Here is an 18,742-nt window from a genome sequence, read left to right on the forward strand (position 1 = left end):
CATTCAGTGTGAGATTATTACAATGCAGTGTTATAATCTTAAGCCAAGATGATAAATTTCTATCTTGTATGGATTTAAAAGAAAAAAACAGAAACAAAATAAATTCTCCTGAAAAGAAGAAAACCTGTCATACTAATAGAAAAATAGTTTTGTTTAGATAAATCCAGAGACTTGATGAAAGTGATTTTTTTTTTATTATTTAGATGGAAAAAATACATTATTGTAATGCAACTATTTTAAATACAAAATTCAAATTATTCTTTCACAACATTCAAGCAAAAGAAAAATTTTTCTACGAAATGTTTTGAATTTTTCTTATGCTTAAGACTATTTTGAAAGAGGAATTTGAAAAAATTGGTCTGAACCTGCCTTCAATTTTTGCGTTTGTTAATGGTAAAGAAAGGTTGGCGTAAAACAAATTGATTTGTTAAAAGTAAACTGTACAGAAGAAATTTAACAATAAAATTTGAAATTCTTGAAATTGTTATTTAAAAAAAGTCATTTCAAGTTTTTGCTGTTGTATCAAATCTTTCAGAAACTGATTTTTTGAAAAAAATACTTGTAAATTTTGTTCTAAAGCTGTATGCTGTAAATTATTGTGCCAACATTTGTTGTAACAAACAATATTGCATCAGTGGCGTACCTAGCAGTGCTCGAAATTAGCGGTCGTTAGTCGTATTTTGCAACTGTAAATTTCATTTTGACGACCGCGATTTGAAACGTAGTCGTCACTGTGACGCCTAGCTTTCCCCCCTACTAAGCTTTCACTTTCGGAAGATGTCTCTAAAAACATCTGCGTGCGTTGCGATCGCGGAAAATTTCCTGGAAGTATCGCTTTCAGTCGGAAAAGCTTGAACAATCCCCCCCCCCCCCCCCCCACCTTCGCCCGCGAACTGTAGCAGCCAGTGTCATCGCAAGCACACCCCTCCATTCCTCCTCTTTCTGGAGTAATCTTTTCTCCCCTTTTTCCCTTAGTGTTGTTTACCCCCGATCGCCCCACCCCTCCAAAACCGGACGCATCTCAGGGTTGCTTGAGCAGATAGTCTGATCTTTTTCATGTTTCAAGTTCGACCTCCCGTCGTAACACGAACGCACGGCGAGCACGAGGATTCCTTTTTTTCGCACAGGATTTCGCTCATCTTTTTTTCTTTCTTTTTTTTTTAATCATCGCTACCATCATTTTTTATTTGTTGAAAATATGAGTAAACGTAACTTAAAGTCATATTTTACGCCATTAAATACTAGCGGAAATAAACGGCCAAGGATTGCCGATGAAGTCGAAATAGAAAAAAATAATGACGAAGTAGATGCGACTTCTAAATGTACGCGGTAAAGTGTCAACGCTGCCACTTTCATCAAGTGGCAAAAGCAGTTTCCGTGGTTGGAAAGAAAGGGTGAAGACCTGATGGTATGTAAAGTCTGTAAAGATTTTGGAAAAAAAGAAGATACTGGATTCATCGATGGTTGTCCTACTGCAAGATTCGAAACAATAAGTAGTTTTCTCGTTGATTAGTGCTGGCGGTTCATTCGCTTTTTTTATTTTTATTATTATTTTTAAAGATATTTATTAAATTGCGCTTAATTGTTTTTCAAAACACATCATAAATGCAATTTTCAATACTGAACACGTTCTTCTCGGAATAATAGTTCCGGTGTTTGATATTGCAATCCTTTTGCATCTTGCCGATATTATAATACTTTTAAAATATAGAAGTTATTTTTACATATGCTACGATTAGGTTAGCTTTTTTTCTTTTTTATTTTAATTTATAACATATTATTTTTTCAATACATGCGGACAATGAACACGTGCTTTGCCGGAAGTTTATTTTCGCTTTTGACCTTTCAATCCTTTTGAATCTTGTAAATATATTAATATTATTTGGCAATTGGACACATGCCACTTCAGATTAACTTGTTTTCTGCGTTTGTTTTTCTTTATGATGAATAAATTTATTTTCGAAATCATTCCAACACTAAACTTTTACTTTGTGGAAAATTGCGTATCGTGTTCAAGATTGCAATCCTTTTGCATCGTGTCAATGTTTTAATACTTTTAAAATCTAGAAGTTATTTTTACATATGCTACCTTTAGGTTAGCTTATTTGCTTTTTTATTTTAATTTATAATATATTATGTTTTTCAAAACATGCGGACAATGAGCCCGTGCTTTGTGAGAAATTTATTCTCGTTTTGGACCTTTCAATCCTTTTGCATCTTGTAAGTAAATATATTAATATTTTGACAATTAGTCGCATGACACTCAGATTAACTTATTTTCTGCGTTAGTTTTTCTTTTAAATGAATAAAAAATTTTCAAAATCATTCCAACACTAAACTTGTTTTTACTTAGTGGAAAATTGCGTATTGTGTTCGAGATTGCGATCCTTTTGCATCTTGTCAATGTTTTAATACTTTTAAAATCTAGATTTTGTTTTTACATATGCTACCTTTAGGTTAGCTTATTTTCTTTTTTATTTTAATTTATAATATATTATTTTTTTCAAAACATGCGGACAATGAGCACGTGCTTTGCGGGAGTGTATTCTCGCTTTTGACCTTTCAATCCTTTTGCATCTTGTAAATATATTAATATTTTTTGACAATTAGTCGCATGCCACTTCAGATTAACTTATTTTCTGCATTTGTTTTTCTTTTTAATGAATAAATTTATTTTCGAAATCATTCCAACACTAAACTTGTATATTCAGTAAATTACCGCCCATTAGCCAGGGCTAAAGGAGAAATACGTGAAATACACCGCCAGCTCAGTGATTTCCAGCCGAGGACTGCAGTTTCGTGCTTATTAGCACTCATCAGCCTGGCATAGGAAAGAATGCCGGGGCCTTTCCTATGCCGGGCTGATGAGTGCTAATAAGCACGAAACTGCAGTCCTCGGCTGGAAGTGACTGAGCTGGCGGTGTATTTCACGTACTAAACTTGTACTTTGTGGAAAATTTGCGTATCGTGTTCGAGATTGCAATCCTTTTGCATCTTGTCAATATTTTTAATACTTTTAAAATCTAGAATTTGTTTTTTTTTTCTTTGGTTTTATGTCACTAAATTAAGTTAATAGTAATTATGATACTTGTATAAACTTAGCAGGTGATTTCAAAATGCATTATGTTAATGCATTGTACATATATATCAGCTTGTTTTCATGCATATTATAGTTTAGTATAAATTTCAGCATGTTATTGAACGCATTTGCAAATTGCAACCAAGTAAAGCATAACGGCACCTAAGAAAAAAATATTGGTTGCCAATGGCACCTAAGTAGCTGATGCTAATTTCGACCTCTGGTACCTAGCATGAGTGGTGGTGTGTGTAATTTGTGGTGTCTCCCCCTCTCCAAAACAAAAAAATTAAAAAATATGACTTGAATAATGTGTTATGAAAACATGAAATTCATACAATTTTCAGAAAGAACTAGATTTGTGTGATAACGAAATTTAAAATTAGCTAAAGAAAAACAAGATCTATGAATGTTATATATGATGCCCTTAGATGCATATGTGCAAGAGGTTAAAAAAGTACATAAAATAAATAGCAATAAAAGGAAATTAGTGTTCCCATAATTATTTAAAGCATATCTCAAATACAGGGGAAAATATTGGTTGAGTTTTTAGTTCTAAAGGAAGACCCTAATAGGTCTAAAAAATGACAATATAAACCTAATCTTGAATACTTTTCTGAATTGAAATATTTCTATTTTACAAAATATTGCAATTTCACTTCGGGAGCCACCCAGGAAGGGAAATTGCTCATTCGTGAGTTGAAAAAAAAGTTGAGTTTGGGTGTCTTCCTCATAGTGACGTCACTGATTACATAAATCAATAGTTTGTTAAATCTTTCACTTTACTTTTTGCATCTGAAGATCCCAATTTATTTAAAATATTTATCCCTGTGTGTAAACTTGCCTTGCTGTGAAATTAGTTTATTTTGTCTTCTTGCCATCCCGCCTTAAAGAACGGTTGTGCTTTAAGGTGATAAAACAGAAGACTACATTATGTCCCAGCTTTTAAAACGTTACTGAAAACATAACTTGACAGTAACTTTCATTGTTGGGGTACAGATCCTATAGAAAGTGTAATTTATGGTTGGAAAAATTTGTAAAAAATGTATTTACAGTAAACTCTCTAAGAGTCAATCAACAATCACAAGGTTCTTACTTCCTTAAACCTTTAAGAAACCTTTAATTTTATGAAGAAAATAAAAGTCCCTTAAAACACTTAAAAAGTCCTTAATTTTTTGATAATTTTCTTATTTTTTTAAAATTTATAAGTTTGGTCCCAGTTTTCTTATTTTTCTATTTTCTCCTCTAAAATCTTCATCCTCTCCAATATCCGCTGAAAACGTATGTTTGGGAAACATGCCAATGACGTCAAACAAGTGTTTCATCTAAAATTGTAAGCCTCGTTTGAGATTTCAATCATTTTTATTATTAGGTTTTTTTACCATATGCTACTTTGTATCTGCTTATTTTATTCATGACATCAATAACTTTGTTTCTTAAATTTATTTTAGAAAAAATGCAAAAGTGGTTCCAAAAAAAAAAATGTGGTCCAACTCTTGGATTGTATTGAAACTTGGCATGGTTACTTTATTTATGTATTTGAAAAAGCATTCAAAATATTAATGTTGAATCTCTAATGGTTGAGGCTTTACAGCCTGTAAAATGTTTTGGAATTTTAAATGAAGCAACTTTAAGTTCTTTTGATCCTGAAATAGTATTATGAAGTTTTTCATACCAAGTTCTTAGTTCCAATGCAAGGAAAAAAAAATTACCAATTACTTATATATTTATTTTCAATTCTTGCTGTGAAAAGTATGTTCATCATATAAGGAAAATTTGGATTTTTCACTCTTGTCTATTTGTACTGTACAAACAAACCTCATTTTAAAATTTACGTTCTCATTTTCGATACCTTAAATTCAAGTGTTTTTAATCAAGAACAGATATTTTTCTCTAAAAGTATGAAAAATTGATATTATTGAATGATGCAGCCAAGATTGAACCCTTGCTCACTCAACCTTTTTTTGAGGACTCTGGAGTTAGAAATTGCTGCCTCTCTTTCAAAATTTAAACTTATATAGAAATAAACTTGCAGGAAATGGTTAAATGCAACAAGTTCGTACAAAATAGGATATTAATAACAAATGAAAAGCAATAAAAACAAAACTGTAGTTTAAATAATATAAGAGATTTCGGTTCTTTTCCTTCAATTTGTCACTCACGCCACTAATGTATGCTAAAAAAAAATGCTTTAGTAAACAACTAACGTTTTTTATAACTGAAATTTTTAGAAATAAATGCTCTGCGTTAAGAACAATATTTGCCATGCATTAATTACTACCCAATTTTTTCAAACATAATAGGGAAAAAATATCGTATTATCTTTGAAACTGGTAAATTACCTATTCTTTATTGAATTTTGGAATGTCATGGACTCCAAGGGATTATTTGGATCTCATCCCTTTTCTGCATGATTTAAATTTTTGGAGATCCTCCTTTTTGCTCTGATCATTCTCAGCCCTGTGATGTATGAAATTTTAAAATATAATTCATGATAATTAGACTTCAGTCAATTGTGCCTCTCTCTGCATTTTGGAAACAATATTATGGATAGTGAACAATAAAATAGTCTGCCTAAAGTAATCTAATTGCTGGGTGCAGCGAAAGGTATACCCTCATTTTGGAGAGCAATAAATAAAATACTATTAAATGTAGATGATTGAACTTTTTTATTACCTTTTGGTACTTCAAACAGTTTTTTTACATTAATGTTTAAAAACGATATCTGCAAGTTGGCGGCCTCCAGTAGCAATGCACTGATACAGCCGATTTTGGAAACTTCTGCCTGCGTTTTAGCACATCTGAATCGGAATGACGTTTACCTCTTTGATTATCCTTTCAGTTCTTGTAGGGTATGGGCATAGTCCCCTGTAAGGTTACATTTTTCTCATAATGTGAAAACACTATCTAAATTACGAAAATGAAGTAAGGCACTTTTTCTCTTATGATCAAAGGAAGAAATGCACAATCCAAGAGAGAAAGCAAGCTTGGCACATATTGAACTTCATCTTTTTATAAATTTTAGCCGACTAGTTTAACTACCATTAAGTTCAGCATTACTTTAACTTAATAGGCATTATGTTCCCCACCAAAAATTATTGACATTTTAAAAATTAAACTTGTGTCCTCCCACTGCTAAGTACAATTCTAAATTTTTTATTTTAAAATTTCAAGAAATATTAGCTACTTTATTTATTTAAAGATGTCATGGTTGAATTTTGTTTCCAACTGGAGATGAAACACATAGTCATAAAAAGATCTTCAAACTTTTTTACTAACCTTTAACATTTTATCAATATGCTAATGCTTTTCTTCCTATTTTAGCTTCTTTGCTAAAGAACATTTGAGCTTGGCTTAAACCCTGATTACTTCTGATTTAAGGCAATGTTATGTCAATAGAAGCATTATCTTAATACCATAGAACCATTTTCTTAACACCTTTTTGCTATTAATAGCAGGGTGTCCACACACCAGGAAAGTCGTGGAATTAGACTGTTTGGAAATGGTGAAGGAAAATCGTGATTTTCAGCAAAAAATGTTCAAAAGTCATGGAAACTGACAACTGGTCCTATATTTTGAGTTCAAGAAGATGCATATTTATAGACTTGTACAGATTAGGTGCAAAATTTACGCTTCTTATGCTTTTATGCGTTAGTCCCGATTTTTCGCACATTTCAAAATCCGATTGCATCCGCTTCTATAATTCTCGTTAGTTTTTCTTTCCTACATGATTCTACCATTTCGACATTTGTAGTTACATGTTTAGCATTATTTTTAATTCTCATTATGTGTCTAGTTGTGGATTTTTAAACTTCTAATTTTGCCTCTTTCATTTGACTTGGAAATTTTAAGTCATTTGCATCCATGTTAATTCAAGAGACTCGCATAAATTATCAACGTTCAGCAGTGTCTTAAGTTAATGAAGATTTTAGAAAATGAAATTGATTTAAAGAATTAAGGAAATTTTGTAACTTAATTTTAGTTTAATTATTAAATTATTGCTAGACACAAAGTTTTTAGAAAACTACCATTACTACCTTCTTAAAATATAAGTTTTAAATTTATTATTTGTTTATAAAATAAGTGTTTAAAAAAATAAAGCAAAAATCAAGTAGTTTTACATGATTATTGCAGCATGTTTGAAACTTTTTATTTTGAAAAATCACATTCTGCAATTAAATTTTTTCTTGGTATTTTTAGGGATTGAAAAATTATTGCGTATCGTATCAGATTTTTTAGAGAAAAAATAATATATTAGTTTACATGTAAGTTCTTGCCTGTAACGAAATTTTGTATGATTTATTGGAGTCCAACAAGGTTTTTCAAAAATTTAAGATTTATAAATTTATGTCCTCGGTAGCAAAATAATTAAGTTAAAACTATAATTATTTTATGTGTATTTCTAGTCATTCTTGCATAAATTGCTTTTTAGTGTTTCATTTCACAATTTAAATTTTTAGAAATGTGTCCTAAGCATACATGCCAACTCTACTGTTTTTAACGGGACACTCCTGTTTTTTTGCTTCCATCTCCTGATTTCCCATTTTTTACGATTTTTTCCCGTTTTTGCATTTTTAGTCAATCATTAAAAAGTTTCACTTTCTTAATAGATGGCACTCTTTTCTAGTCTACCAATGTCAGGGAATAATTATTTTTCCAATTAATAACTCATTTAGGAAAAATTAATTTTTTGGAAGCTTTCCACATTGCATGTTCAACGAAGCACTTGCTTTGCCGAAAATTGCAGCAGATTTCTATCCTTTTGAATCTTGAACACATTTCAATTATTTTGAAAGTTTGAAGTTATTTTAACATGTTCTACCCTATACCTACTTATTTTATGTTTTATTTTCATTGTATATTGTTTTTTTCTTTCCAGATTTTAGTAATTAAATTTTTTGGAGGGGGGGGGGGGGGTAGATTGGGGAATGTATGAAACTTTAAGCAAATTCACCTATTATTTAGTTTTTTCCTTTGTAGTATATTTTTCTTGCTGCTACCAATTTGCTTACATTTGTGAAAAATCTCCATTTCACTTTAAATTTAATATTCATGTTATTTAAAAGCATAATTTTAGAACTCGGTTGTGAAGATATGTCGCTGGTGAATCATCTATATACCTCTAGCCGAATCTCCTGTTTTTTTCCTTCAAAGGTTGGCAAGTGGGCTTAAGTTTAGATTAGATGATTGCAATGCAATTTTTCAGGGTGGTGACAGATCAGGGAAAAGTCAGGGAATTTATTAATCAGGGAAATAGCGGGAATTTCGAAAATTAACAAAAGTTCAGGGAAAATTGATTAAATGAAGAAAAAATTTTGCTTTGCAAAATTAAGTACCCTTTTTTCCTATACATTTTCCGACAATTATGTTTTAAAAAAGTTAAAATTAGGTGCGATTATACACTGCCGTATATTTGTGTATATTTTTCCCTCCAGGTCATAGTACTGAATCTTAATTACAGGATGAACTTACTGAGATTGTATCTGTAAAGTTGTTTTTTTTACATTGTTTAAATTTTTCTTCCATGCGTTCCATGCTACATAAAATGAACAACCCCTTCAGGCAAAGAGGAAGCCATCAGCTCCTTTGCCCTTACTCACTGTCTTGAAGTAATTAGCATACTGTAATCATGATTTCAAGGAAACAATCTTTGTTTTTTTTAATTAATACTGATAAAATCTTAAGTTATTACTTGGTATTTTTAATTTAATTGCTAAAATTGAATGTTAAATGAAAATAAACTTTTTTTGCCATCATATTATTTGCTGTTGTCTCAGATTATATGAAGGTTACTTTTTTCAGACTTTAAAATTACAATTTTATTTTAAAACCAAGTTATATACACATACATTTTGAAATTAATAATTGTTTTTTGCATTTCAATATTTGTTAGAGAAGTAATCTAAGGTGTTTTGTTTTCTAACAAATAATGAAATCATTTGAAATTGAGTTGTGTCATTACTATTTTTCAATAGTTAAAATGCTGTATTCATTCATTAAAACCCAAGTTCTTGATTAGAGAATAGCTCAATATGATTGGTTATTAAAAGGTTTCAATTTGTTTTACATATATATGTCTATTTACATAAGTAAAACTACATTACTTCTATATTTTCACTATTGCTTCTTATTCTCGCAGCAACAATTATACTGCTTGAAAATTCAGTTCAAAATTATTTCCATGTAAACATTTTACTTTTATCATGATTAGATATGTCTTTAAGGCTTTTAATAATTTCTTAGAGTTTTTACCTTAACTGGTTACTGGAAGTAAAGTATTTGTTTTAGATTTCCTGTAATATTTCTCTGTAGATAATTTAATATAATATTTTTACTAAAAAAGGAGCATTTTTTCAAAATATATTTTTAATTAACAGCTTAAAACGTTTAAAAGACCGCATTTTATTTAATATGCAACGGTTTTCAAGTAGGGTAAAGAAAGGAAACTATTCTTATTGGTAACGTAAATCATGGAAATTCGGAGAACTAAATCAGGGAAAAGTTGGAACTTTTTTTTGAAGTTCCTGTCACTCGAAATGTAGCGGATACCCTGTGCTTATTAAACTTTTCTATATATAAAGTTGTGTACTGAATGCTGGTTTTTTACTTTACACCCTTGTAGATGCATAAAAATGGCACTGGTTCATGATATAGCTGAATGTATAGTCGGGGATCTAACTCCTTTCTGTGGCATTAGTAAGGAAGAAAAACACATGAAAGAAATGGTTTGTATGCATTTTTGGTTCCTAAAATCATTTAACAGAATTTTATACAAAAAATCAGTATTTATGTGATACTAAATTCAATACCCCTGCTCAAAAAAATGCTACAAGGACAAAAATTAGAATAAAACAAAATATTGAGTGGCTGAAAAGATGTCATGCTCTTGAAAATTATACGTTAGAATTTTTACAGCGCTCTTCTGTACATAGGCGGCTCATACGGGGGGAGGTGCAAGGAGGGCAACTGCCCACTCACTTTTAAAAGTAAAAGGGTCTTGTCCCCTCAGTTTTCAGAGTAACAAATTATTAATCAAATGAAATATGATTTTTTACAAGGTGGATTGATTTTTTCCACCGAAATAACTAAAAATTTCAAACAAATGAACTTTTATCATATCTCATAAAAATGGAACTTTGAATTGGAAATAAGGGAGTCTGCGGTGACCAGCCGTCCCCATTTCCGACGCCATGTTCTGCATTTTTTAAAGGTCATAGAATCATAAATGGTAAAAGCCTTTAAACAGCCCAATTTTACAAAAAAGGGCTTGAGGGGCCACGCCCCCTAACCCTCAACATTTTTTTGGTGCACAGCAGCCTATGCTTCTGTAATTACTCTTGCTACACTTTTGCCTAGTTAAGAAAACTGCTTGTTGACAACGTTTTATCATCAATTATGCTTTCTGATGATGGTGAAGTCATAAGCTAGCGATTTTTTCTGTGCTATATCAAAAAAAATGAATGGCCTAATTTGGTAAACCCACCTAACACATAAATAACATGGACACTTTGTGACTCCCAATTTGAGAACTTCTGGTTTAGTAAATGGCAGTTTTGACTCATGGTGAAAGGGGTCATCTACAAGTGACCTCACCTTAAGGGGAGACGGGTTCATGAAATTATGGCAAGGAGAAGAGAGGGTGACAAAAAGTAACATCACACAGTTATTATAACTAGGTTTATGAAAAATACATGTGACAAGGAGAGGAGTAAGGTCAAAGGTGTCGTGTGACAGAGGGGGAAAGGGGTCAAATATGTTGAAAAAAAAGTCACATTTATAGACAGCCCAAAAGTACTCTTTCAAAATCTCCATTTACTCCTCCAAAACTCCTTCATTTTATTTCTGAAAATGAGTACGAACTCTGACCTATTTCAGTCTTTTTGAAAAAATTCAAAACTGAGTGAGACAAGTTAAAAAGTAAGAAATGATCGATGAATGAGCTAAACTGAGCGGTTGAGACTATCGTTTTTATTTTGTATATTGTGATCATATTTAAGAGAACTGCTCCTCATGACCTAATGATGAAAAAAGTTATTCTCGAATACAGTGAAATTATTTCTTTGTTTCTTAAAAACATTCTTATACTTTTTCATAGTATTTGTTAATAGTCTCTATTTTGGAACACTTTTCTTAGAAAAAAAGTTTTTTTAATGTAAAAAGTGCTGTATTCTATCCGTTTACTTTGCTTAGATACTAAATTTGGAACACAACTCCTTTCTACTTTAAAAACTTTTGTCTTGAGAATTTTTGCAGCTTTCACCCCTGTTTTCAGTGAAATGTGACCCAACGTTCCTATGTAATTACTGGTCATCTGGTTGGGTATACTATCAACCCTCCTAATTTATAAAAACAATTTAAGATTATCCTATATAATATAGGAATATCATTAATTTACGATCTCATTAAAGGTCAGAATAACAATTTGCCGAGGTTTTCAAATTAGGAGCATAAAGAGCAAGTGCTATGAATCATCTCAAAACTTTGTTCAAATTGAAGATGCAGATCTGCTGGTGACGAGTTTAACAAAAACTGAAAAAGTTTCCAATAACAAGGCAGATTATGTCCCAAGCAAAACATCTTCATTATGGGCTTGGCATAGAAGAGTTTAGTACAGCGTCTGATGGTTTGCCTGTTTCTAGCAGAGATAGAGCATTTAATTGGCTGGACTTTATGGTGCAAAGCTTCAGCCAAAATGAAAGCCGCTGCTAGTTACGGGGGACCTTGTTCAAACTTAATGTTAGATCAAATTTTTGACACAGCCGAAGCAAGCTTGTTATTGCATACGAAATTCATCCTGGCAGTTTTTAGATTACTAAAGAGAGTTTAATTAACTTGTGCAAATGCAGCGGATACCTGTAAATTGCAGCTTACCGTTATCAGCAAAAGCCGAAATCCCCATGCATTAAAAGTTTAACGTTTTACATATAATTTATATTACTAATTGGTAGGGATGCACCGGATATCCGGTATCCGGCCTATCCGGCTGATTTTTTACCTATCCTGAACTAGGAGGTATCCGATCCGGCAAGCCACTCCGGATCCGGATATCCAACAGTTTTTTGCAGGATATCCGGGCAGTTATCCGGTAAAAATGTGAGATATCCGGGGTTGATGTGGGGTTATCCGGTACGAAATGATGGTTTAATTTTGAATTTACTTTTGCAAAAATTCCAGTTAAAGCTTTTTTAATTGCTGCTTCAAAAACGACCATTCCTCTTCAAACCTAGCTTCTGGCATTCCCCCGCGTCGTCCCCCCCTCTCCTTCTCGAATCTGCTGACGGTATGTTGCCAATAATTTCTCCCTCCTTCTCTCTCTTAAAGATGCAGTTATAAACAGATTTTTAAATGACAAAAGACTGAATGTGCAGAAGGAAAAGCTATTTTGCATAGCTACAGCACTTGATCCGCGGTTCAAATCTTTTTTTTTTAAATAATATAGATAAAGTAACAACTTGGATTTTGAATGAAATCTGCTCCGAACAAGGACAAAAAAGTGAATCAAACCCAAAAAAAGACCAAATCACAAATAAAAGTTTAGAAGAAGTTCATGAGGACATATGGAACTGTTACAGTGAATTCGTAGAAAAACCAAAAGTTAGGTTGCAAGAAGACACAGATTTAGAAGACGAATCTGCTACAAACGCTGAAAGCGTAGTTGGACGGCAGGGGAACTACTAAAATATTTCAATCTCCCTTCTATTAAAAGAAATGAAAATCCATTTACATGGTAGAAACATCATGCAGAAGAGTTTTCCTGGCTAAAACCTCTTGTTTTAAAGTACTTAAATGCTCCGCCAAGTTCAGTAAAATCGGAACGTTAATTTAGTGGAGCTAAAAGAATTTATACAGAAAACAGAAACAGACTATCACCGAATAATGCAGAAACACTTCTGTTTGTAATGAAAAATCTAAAATATTCCCCTGCATTGATAAAGATTCTTAAGTGTATATTGCATGAAATGAAGCATAATTCTAACTGTCATATTCAACGCTGATCTTAACTTGAGTCCATTGGAAATTTTAGAATGTTGAATAAAGTAATAATGATGAATAATTGCTTTTCCCAGAATAATTATTTTAACTAAGACTTTCAACTGATATTTAGCATTTAAAATAGACTGTGAATATAGCAGTGAGAAATAACAGCTATAAGTTATTGCTTCATTTTCTTCTTTCTAATTTTTTTAACTGTATAGTATAATTTTTAATATATTTCAGAATTTAATTTGTATTTTTTAAGAATGTGTATTTTTAATTTTTCTAGAATTAAAGTAAAATTTAAGTTTATTGTTCAAATATAAATTTATAAATTCATTAAAGAAAGATTGAACATGTTTAGCATATTTTTTAATATTATTCAGTGAAACCCCTCCTAACGGACACCTCTCAAAGGCGGACACCCCTCTTATGCGGACAATTTTTAATTCCCCAGTTCCAATGCAAATAACATTATGAAAACCCTGTCCTGCGGACACCTCTGTATTGCAGACAAAAAAATTTGTCCTGTTAGTGTCCGCATTAGAGGGATTTTACTGTATATAAGATGTTAATTTGCATCATTAAGAATGTGTAACTTTATTTTTTGGAATTTAGTAAAATTTCAAGTTGATTATTTAAGAATTGGTTTATTAATTTATTTTTAAAAGCGTGAACGTGTTTAACACGACTCTTAATAGTTTGTTTAAAATGTTAATTTGCATCATTTACGAATGTGAATCTTTATTTTCTGAAATTAAAGTGAAATTTTCAGTTGATTATTTAAGTATAATTTTATTTATGTTTAAAAAAAATTGTTAACATGTTGAGAACGACTTTTAATAAAATATTTAAGATATTAATTTGCATTTTTTAAGTAATGTGAATCGTTATTTTCTGGAATTAAAGAGAAATTAAGTTGATTATTTAAGCGTAAGTTTATTAATTTGTTTTTAAAAAGTGAACGCATTGAGAATGACTCTTAATTCTGTATTTAAGATGTTAATTTGCATCTTTTAAGAGAGAGAATCTTTGTTTTCTGGAATTAAAGTAAAATTTTCAGTTGATTATTTTAGCATAAGTTTATTAATTTGTTAACTAGGTTGCCCACTTGGGGGGGGGGGGTTAGGGGTATTTTCTCTTTTTGGGGGGAGGGCTTTCTATTTAGAGGGTATTTATGGTTTTTAGGGGGTGGGCTCTTGCTCTTAGGGGAGCACCCTTGTATTTAAGATGCTAATTTGCATCCTTAGAGAAAATGTACCTTTATTTCTGGAATTAATCGGATCCGGTATCCGGCAAAATCACTATCCGGTGCATCCCTACTAATTGGAAGACTTGGATTATCCCGGAGATTTTCCTGAAATTGGTATGGTTCCTGAAAGAACTTCATAGCCCATATCCTACTAAACTTGATGGTGCAACAGCCCATGGGGGGTCAAGACCTACTGTACCCATGTGGGTTCACAAGACCAAGGACTCTGGGATGCAAGGCAAATTTTGTGGTCAAATGAACATATAATCCCGAGGGTTTACTTCCCAAGCACTCTTGATATTTTTATCAACCCACTGATGGGATGTCAGGCAGAGTAGGCCACACCCAACTCGGGAATTGAACCAGTCTGGGGCACAAAGGGGACTACTGGGCTTCATGCCTGGGGCCCATGCACTCTGCAAATCTGTAAAATCTGTTTTGCAGAAGTTAATTTTGAAGAAACTGACCTACCTCTAAAATATTTTGTACGTAAATGTAATTTCTGGCACCTACTGTCTACCAGCAAAGTTTTAAATTTTCAGTCATTTTATTTTTTGTAATTTTAGGTAGCCATGAAGAGGTTGGCGGATTTGGTTCCAAAAAATGTTGGACAAGAGTTTTTGGATCTATTTACAGTAAGTTTAAAAATAAACTTTTGAAATTTGGAAGTGCGAAATTCAATGCTATATTTCATATATATCCATTCATTTGATATATGTTGTATGAAAAAATAAATTGGAGCACTTGTGCTGTATGTGATATCTTTTTTAAATTAAGTGCAGTTTTGAGTCTACTAAGATATAAAACAAAACAGTTTAAAGCTATTTATATTAATTTTTGATTGGATGGAAAAAATTTAAGATTTCTGACTATTTTTGTACTTTTATATGCATGACAAACTTTTATATAAAGTGCTTGTGTGTATTTATATTGGTTTCGTAAGTGCTGACACTTAACTGCTATTACAATGCTATTGTTCAATGACAATGTCTACCTTGTATTTCTCCAATGCATAGCTTAAATTTATTCCTTTTAGTGTTGAAAGTCTTTTGTTTCAACACTCAAACTATATTTTCATCTCTTTACTAGTCTTGAATATTTTATATTCTCAAACATTGGGTTTGCAGTCATGCACTCTTAGATGCTTAATTTAAGTTGACTGTTGAAATGAGTTGTGTTGGCAAATAAGAGGTGAAATTATCTTGGTATATTTTTAAAAAGCATACAGTTTTGAAATGCTCAGGAGCACCTTAGCATGAACAGCTGTGAAATTTAGTACAAGTTAGTTTGCACTCTAGGCGAAGGAAGCTCTTCGGAGGCTTTTTTTTTTCTTTAAATTTTTATTTATTCATTTTTTACTTTTTGAACATTGCTTTGTGTATTTTCAAAAAGTTCTTTATTCTTTCCGTTAACAGCAGGATTTTAGTATGATCCTATTTATAATGAGCTCCTTACTTATATCAATATACTAGCAGTACCCGCGCAGCAATGCCTGTGCTAAAAATTTAAAGAAAAACAAATTAAATCAAAATTACATTTGCAATAGCTTTCAAATGTAAAAAATTTCATAATTCATCGTCAAATTTGCCAAGCGACTTTCTAATTAAAAAGAAAATTAGTTAACCTATGCACAATGAATTTAAAATAAAGTAATAACAGTAAAAATATTCATAAGCAACAAAGGCAACTTCCTCCAAAGTGTTTAAAAATAAAGTAATTGAAAAATTGTCTGGAAAATGGACCTAGTGTTATAGCAAATCCTCAAAAGAGAAGCCTTGAAAATTGGCTCAATTAGAATCGCTTATATCTCCTGTTCTAATTTATCGAGAAAAATGGAACAAACATCATCTTGTTCGAGAAGGAAAACCCTTTCCAACGATACATAATGTTTGGGACTGGGGGGATTTTTTACCCCTGATTAGCCGAAATTTAGCTTAATTAAAAAAAAAACCAATTCGAAATTTAGAATTCGGGCTTCAAGGTGCACGGGCCCAGGGTACGTTCGAATTTTGTGCCAAGTTTCAGGGCTGTAGGTGCTATGAGGTCTTCTGACCATTGGGTACAAACAAACATCGTCACCTCTATCTATCTATATCTATATATATATATAGATCTATATATATATAGATAGATAGATAGATATTGCAGACCTCTGTTTAGAATTACTAAACAGTTTTCTGTTATAGCAGGGTTGCCAACTGCTCCCCATTTTGCAGAGATGCTCCGCAAACGTAGCGAAACTCCACTGCACCGCAAAGAAGCTATTTTGTTCTGCATTTCTGACCAAGCCTTTTATAAGCGATCCTTTCATCTCCTTTCTGATATCTCCCCCGTCAGGATTTTTGCTGATGCACATGTTCTTTCTCAGGTAGAAAACAGAAATTAACTTCGTTCAGTGGGTGGGGAGGGGGAAAGGCTTGAGTGACTGGCAGCGTTATAGCCTTTACACATTTTAAAGCCCAATTGCATCCACTTCCGTAACACTCGTTCATTTTTGTCTACTATGCTATTCTACCACTAAGACCTTCAAAACTTGTTGTAGCCTATAATTTTCAACAATTGGTTTTTTTTTCTTTTTTTTTTGTTGAAGACTTGTATGCTCTTCATTTTGTCACACTCATTTCCTGATTGAGCGTTTTCAAGCTATCCCAATTGCGCACATACCCCCCTCACTTTTCTTCTGCCGCGATCTTCTTTCCTCAGGATTTATTAACTTAAAAATAATTATTTTAATGCTTAAAATGATTATCAAAGCTCAAAAACAATTTTAGGTAAGGTTTTAGTTTTTTTCCAATTTGATTTTTATAGAAAATACAGAGTTGCTCCGCAAAGTTTCTAAATGCTCCTTAAAGTTGCCACAGATGGTCCTCAAATAGTTTCCCCATGGTTGGGAAACCTGCATAGGTTTCTACAAAAAATATATAAAAGTGTAAATTTAAAATAAAGTATTCTAAGCATAAAAAGTATTTTGCAGTTTCTATAAATGAATCACAAGCCTGATGTACTTTACACATCTTTAAAAATCAAAAGATCAATGCATATTTTGTTTTAAAAATTTTAAAAAAAAGTTGCAGATTATGTAGTAAAATAATTTACGTAATGTATCATTGAGAAGACTTATGCAAAAAGGCTCTAATACAATCATTGATTTTCATTGTAGACATTATTTCTCTTGGCTTAATTGTGTTTAGAACTACAATTTATTTTTAAAAAATCAATTTAATTAAAAGCCTCAAACAAAAAGGAAAGTTCTGAAGTTTTTTCCAACTTAAATGTATTTCTTTATTTTTACAAAACAAAGCCAAAGAATGAAACTTTTTTTTACCGCTCTCTATAATAAAAACATTGTACTATGAAAAATTAATGTTTATTTATTCTTCTACCATTTATATATCATTCTTTTATTATATTGGGATTAGAAATGTTTTTTAAAAAGTATAATTTTGACATTAAGTTTTGTTATAAGAGCACCGAATTATATGGATACTTTCTGTTTTTTTAATTTATACATTTTATTTTCTTGCTCTGCATCTATCGTGGATGCCAAAAAGTATGCAAAGTTTTTTTTTCTCTTGTCATTTAAATATTTTTATTACAAGTAATTAGTTATTTGCTGCAGCATATGATTTTCTCGAAAAATCTTAAGACTCTAGCAAAATTTCCTCGGAAAAGGTATATTCCGATTCAAAGTTCAAAAATATTTTTTCCCCGAGCTAATGAAAGTTAAAAAAACATCTGAGGAAAATTACAGGAATGTATCTTAGTTACACGATTTTTAAGAATATTTTAAATAGAGCGGTTTCAAAGATCTCACGTCCCCTGTTACGTCCTACTTTTTTCATGTCCCCTGTTATGGGTTAATAAATTCCAAACTTTGATTATTTTCATCCACACTAATTGAAATTTCATTTTGATTTAAGACAGAGGGACTTAATAAAACTCCTTTACAATGGCATGCATTAATTGCTTGTTTATATCTTTTGTGGCATCCACCTATTTGATTCTTATCCAACACTTTTACTAAATTTTTATCCAAATTTTCCATTGACACATTCGGCAAGGGATCTTTCCTTTTTTTTTTGAATTTTATCTACAACTTGAGCATTTCTAATTTTTAAAAAACGTCCAAACTAAAAAATGATTTAAATCAATTTTTTTCAAAAAAAAACCTGATTTAAACCAATGATTTTATTTATAAATCAACTGATTTAAGTCAATTTATTTAAATCATGCCGGCCTTAATTCCCCCCCCCCCCCCCCCCCGGACTCATAAGAATGATTTTTATTTTAATGTGAGTTACGGCCCTCAGTGAAAAAAAGGTTTGAGACCACTGATCTATAGAATGTAAAGACGTGAAGGCTATAATCAAAAATTTAAACTTTGGCTGCTCATTGTACACTTGTTTTTGTCTGTTTTAATTTAGGAATATGAAGAACAG

The sequence above is a fragment of the Uloborus diversus genome, chromosome 8 (genome assembly GCF_026930045.1).
Source record: "Uloborus diversus isolate 005 chromosome 8, Udiv.v.3.1, whole genome shotgun sequence".
Classification (NCBI taxonomy): Eukaryota; Metazoa; Arthropoda; class Arachnida; order Araneae; family Uloboridae; genus Uloborus; species Uloborus diversus.